We start from the raw sequence: 5,403 nt of genomic DNA on the forward strand, positions 1-5,403 counted from the left end.
TTGTCCTTTGAAATAAAAAGACAGCAACACTGAAATAAATTTTTAAGAATGAGTTCCTTACTAGTTTGTATCAATCTTGAAGTCCAAGTTATTAGCCCAATAGATCACTTTCTCATTTCTCACTTGTTGACTTGTTGTCCTGCTCAGCCTGTCAGTATTCAAAATTTCAACTAGGCCATATCATTTGACGACTTTGGTTTACTAATGGAATTTCTGTGGGATTGGGTGTAACTTGACCGTCAGAAATTTCCTAATACCGTTATTTGACATTGCATGAAACAAATGCTAACTTGGACAAGATAGTTGAGCTGGCAAAGCAGCTCCAGGTTAGTGTAATCTAAGTTGCTAGCACTTGGGCCGTACGAAAGTGTAGTGTATTTCTCTGTTTGCTCAATTTTCTGTTTCATCTGAACTAAATGTAGGATGAGACCAATATCAAGCCATTGTGGGGAACCGCACAACTCTTTTTGCATCCACGCTACATGCATGGAGCTGCTACTAGGTTGGTATCTTGGAATTTTTTTGTATTAGACAAAGTTATGGACTCAAAAGTGTGTTGTACAAAACTATAGTGGAGTGACTGTTATGGACTCAAGAGGATTTTCTATCATGCCTTTAGTGATTATCTGCATTTGTGCTCTTATAATTCTCTTGAGATTAGTAATAATGTGCTGTTATGGTTTCTGCCTCATAGAATTTATCCCAGTAGCTAACTGATATGGTTTCACTGCCTTTCTATTGGCATTGCTTTGAACTATTTGATGTAAGTCATCCTGACTTTTATTTCTTAGGTTGTTGAGGCAGTTCAAGGTGTGAAGATTACAAATGCCAAGGGAAAAGTGAAGTATCCAATCAAGGTCAGTCAACGACGTTTGGTTACAACACTGCTCCACTAAATATATTCTATCATATGGATTTATTATGTTGTGAATAAGACATCTCTGGGATATCCTTTTGATCAATTTACTTTTCCACTGCTTACGTACTCTGTAGTGGTACTTGTTGCCATATTATTGTCTGGACAATGTGCTCTACCAAAACATTCAATTAGGATGTTTGATGTTAACTATAGCATGAACTGCTTTGGACCACCTAGGTGGTCCTTCTGCCCATGCTGGGTCAAAGACCTTGATGATTGGTTACTTAGTAGTGCATGGACAACAACTTTTAAACATGTATTATTGTTCTCTTTAATCTCCCAGGTTTGGTGTTAATTGTTCTTATTGTTGAGTTCTTTCATAAATTTAGCTTGTAACTATGGGTTTTATCTGATCTTCAGAGCATCAATATTTTGAAAGCTCATGGTAAAAGTGCCAAGGATAGTTACCTGCCATGTTATAAGGTTACTTGTACAAGATGCACTTGAGTAGTGTGGTATATCGTTTTCTAGGTAGCAGCGTAACATGTACAAGATGCTTAAAATTTTATTCACAATATTGCTCATACAATGTAGAGATCATTGTATTTCTTTTATCCTCAAAGTCAATGTTTGTAGTTTGAGAACTGAAGAGTGTTTAATGTTGTCATGTGATAGTCCTTAGTATGGGGCCTAATTTTCCCTCCATCTATTGATTTGCAGGAAAACCAAGATAGCAGCCCGCCACAAACACAACTCGTAGCTACCACAGCGGAAGGTACAAGTGCTGGTCGGAGCAAGATACAGTTTGAGTGGAGCGCACAAGTGATGGGATGGTCAATGTCAAGTCAACCTTTGCTACAGTGCTAGACATAGTTCATTACATTTTGATGTGTTCAAACTAGCTAGTGTGTGTTGGATACCTTATGTGTTTTAGCTGTGCGTGTGTTATCGACTAAGTTTGACATTGGATGGTTTCATTAATGAATTGTATGAACAAAGCATATTTTGGATTAATGGATGTCTAAATGCTTCTTTCATCATATATTGTTCAGCATGCAATTATTGTTTGAAGCAAATAAAGCGTTGCAATATGGACTATCGACATAATAATTTGGCGTTGCAATATATGATATAGCAACAAACAAACGATGTTGCAAAAAACATTATACCAACGGAATAGTGGGCGTGGCAATAGAATCTCCAAACAGTAGCAACACAATAGCAAGCGTGGCAATAGAGTGTTCCAGTATAGCAACCACTATTGATCGTGGCAATAGATGGTTGCACTTATAGCAACCACAATGTTTAGTGTGGCAATAGAGAGGCTACCTCTAGCAACCAAATATTTATCGTGGCAATAGAGGGTTCCACCTATAGCAACCACAGAGATAGCATGGCAATAGAGGGTCCATCTATTGCAATGCTATTGATGCGTGGCAATAAGGTCTATTGCAACACCCATTGTCGTTGCTAGTGCACCTATTGCCACACTTTGGGTACGTGGCAATAGGTATTTCTAGCAACACCAGGTGTGTTGCAATAGTAACTATTGCAACACCCACAATGGTTGCCTATACTATGGGTTGCAACACTACATGGCGTTGCAACAACACTCCTTGGTGTTGCAATAGGGGAAAACCTATTGCAACACCAAAATGAGTCATTAGGCAAACCTTTTGCCACGGTTACTATAGCAACACCTACCAACGAAAAAAAAGTGTTGCAATTTTGTCTATCGCAACCATTTTTGGTATATTGCAACACTTTTAGGCCATTGCATCAGGGGTAAAACCTTGTAGTGACACGACCAAAATGTTTGAACGAGGTACGATCCCTCGACTGGCTCAAAGGCTTGGTCCATAGGCATTCAACACAATCACACAATGAACCAACAACATAAAAGATGACCGGAGTAGCACATAACCATAGCACAAGAGGTAGACACCAAAGCATAAGAGATAGACTGGCATGAAGGCACGGCACAGGCATTCGTAGATAGATCAACAGACATAGATATAGATAGATGATGTATATATGAACAAGGACATATGACATGAATGTAATGAAATGAAAAGCAGGGGTTTTGTCGATGTCGAAGATGGCGTCGATGGGGTTTTGAAAGGCTTGACCTTGGTGGTGAAGAGCACAGAGGTCTGCTGCGGTGTGTCTGGGCAAGCTATGGCCAACTGTGGCCAACTACTGGCTGGCTACAGCTGGCTACAGCACACTATTGGCCAGCCGTGGTTGGCTATGGCTAGCCGGGGGTGGCTGCAGTCTACTGCAGGTGGCCAGAGTTAGCTGCTGCTACTATACATGGCTCCTGTGGTGAGGAAGGAGGCCAGCAAGGTAGGCATCGTCGCCTAGCTTCCAAACGATGGAGTAGCAAGGTCGCAGCTTCCCTGCGACGCTGAGAACAGCAACACGAAGGCTGGGCTCAGGCAAGAACACGACGAGAAGGCAGAAAGAAAGGAGCTTGGCTGCTGGTTGCTCACCAGCGGCAGGAGAGAAGCTCATCAGTGAGGTGGTGGTGCTGTTCGGTGCTGATGAAACAGAGGCGGGGAAGGCCACGGACGTAGGCTAGGGTCGCCGGGGCGTCCTGACGGTGGAAGGAGCGGCTCGGGATGGAGGTGCTTCGAGCAGCGACGTGGATGGCACGGTTGCGTCCGACTTGGCGAGGTGCTCGCGGACCAGGAGGCACTCGGTGAGGCGGAGTAGGAGCTCACGATGGCACTACTTGGTGAAGGCGGTGAAGCAGAGGTGGTGGTCACCGAGGTGCTCAGCGAGGTCAAGGCGGGGAGGGGCGCTGGTGATGGCACTGCCGTTTGGAGGAGACGATGGCGTGGCAAGGTGGAAGGAGGAGGTGGTGAGTAGGATCGGCGAGGTGGTGGTGGCATGGACAGGGAGGTGGTCGGGGACGTTGAGCGAGTCCGTGAGGTGGAGTAGAGGAGGGCCAAGTAGTGGCGTCCATAGGGTGGAGCAGGGACGGCGGTCGCAGCTGCTCAGGCACGCTCATGTGACAAGGAAGAAGGCCGATGACCCACGATGTCTGGCGCTATGAGAGGGAACGGTAAGGCGGAGGTGCTCATCGGCGATGGAGGCTGACGGGCCGAGGGTAGAACGTGGCTTCTGTCATGGTTGCGACTCTGACGCGTTGTGGTGAGGCCGTGGCATGCTTGGTGGGTGGAGCTGCTCGGAGGAAGGGGAATAGCGGCGGTCTAGGTGGCGAGGTGGCCGGCTGCTTGTCATGGCCAGCAGCGGTGGGCGGAGCTTGGCAAGCAGGGCTCCAACGGGCTTGACGTGGCTGCGAGGAAGGAGAGAAGGGAGTGGCGACAGTGGTGAGGAATGGAGCAGAGGAGTGGCTACTGTGGCTTATATAGCGGCACGAGCTCTAGGGGTCGTGGTGATGTATGGTGGCGGGTCTCGATGTCCGTACTCGGGGGCATGTGGCGGCCATGGAGCAGAGAAGCATGGACGCCTTGGGTGCGGGATGGGATGGCTGGCGGCGGCGCACGGGAGGCAGGGTCGCGCGCCGCCTAAGGGTTGGGCATGCGGCACCTAGGGTTTTGCCGCGGCTGACGGGCCTGTAGGGGCCGAGTGTCCGGGCCTATGGGGGCTAGTCGACGGGCCTACGGGGGCCGGTGGGCTCATGGGCCACGTGCGTGAGCTGGCCAGCGAAGTGCTGGTGTTGTGGCTTGGCTAGGCGGGCCGCGCATTGCTGGGCTGTGCGCGCAAGCTGGCTGTGTGGGCCGGGCGAGGTGGAGGGAGGGGCGAGGTAAGCCGGCGGCTTTAGCTTGGCCAGGCGAGGGGAGGAAACCAGTTGTGCCACGTGGTGCTTCTTGGCAGCTGGGCCAAGAGGAGGGGAAGGGAAAAGGTGGGCTGAATTGAAGGAAAGGAAAATGTATTTTTCCTTTAAGATTTAAGGGCATTTGCGATGAAAGTCAAAAGAGATTTGAGATGATTTCAAAGAGGAGATTTGAGAAGGCATTCAATGAGAGGAGGAGAAGCGATTTTTCTCCAATCCTTGGTAGGGAAAGGATAGGAGGTTTTTCCCCATTTTGCTAAGTTGATTAGAGAGGGAAAAAGGGAAAAGAACTTTTCCATTTATATGAATTAGGTCTCAGGGAATTTGAAAGGGAATTCAAAGGGGAATTCAAGAAGGAATTGAAAGGAATTTCACTACCGATTTGTGCACCTTAAACTCCAAACAAGGCTCAACTCAAAACCAACTCAAGAACACGGGCACTCTCCTACAATCATATTTATATGTGTGCACCACTTTATTAGTCATCTCTCCTTGGTTTGACTCAAGGTTGACCTAGCGACTACATCATTCACATATTGCAGGAAAATTTTTAAAAAGCTCGTATTTTTTATTGCATGAAAACCCAGGATGTTATAGAGTCTAGGGCCCACCAAGCCACCTTGGCTGCTGCAGTTGCTGTGCGCTGCCCATTTTGGCCAGATCTTGAGCACCGGTTGTCCGTTTTGCATTCGGTTTTCTCTGAGAGCTTCTGGTTGTGTCAAGGATCATTTTCTCATTCCTC

At 47.1% G+C, this 5,403-nt stretch overlaps 1 long non-coding RNA gene across 1 annotated transcript; it reads left to right on the forward strand.

Moving 5' to 3' along the window:
* The first annotated feature begins 420 nt into the window (after window positions 1-420).
* On the forward strand, window positions 421-1,679 carry LOC136500971 (uncharacterized). The gene is made up of 3 exons (XR_010770140.1): window positions 421-502; window positions 792-857; window positions 1,580-1,679. It is a non-coding gene; the product is annotated as an uncharacterized lncRNA (long non-coding RNA).
* Window positions 1,680-5,403: the final 3,724 nt, after the last annotated feature.

This window comes from Miscanthus floridulus, chromosome 13 (assembly GCF_019320115.1).
Source record: "Miscanthus floridulus cultivar M001 chromosome 13, ASM1932011v1, whole genome shotgun sequence".
In the NCBI taxonomy this organism is placed as follows: domain Eukaryota; kingdom Viridiplantae; phylum Streptophyta; class Magnoliopsida; order Poales; family Poaceae; genus Miscanthus; species Miscanthus floridulus.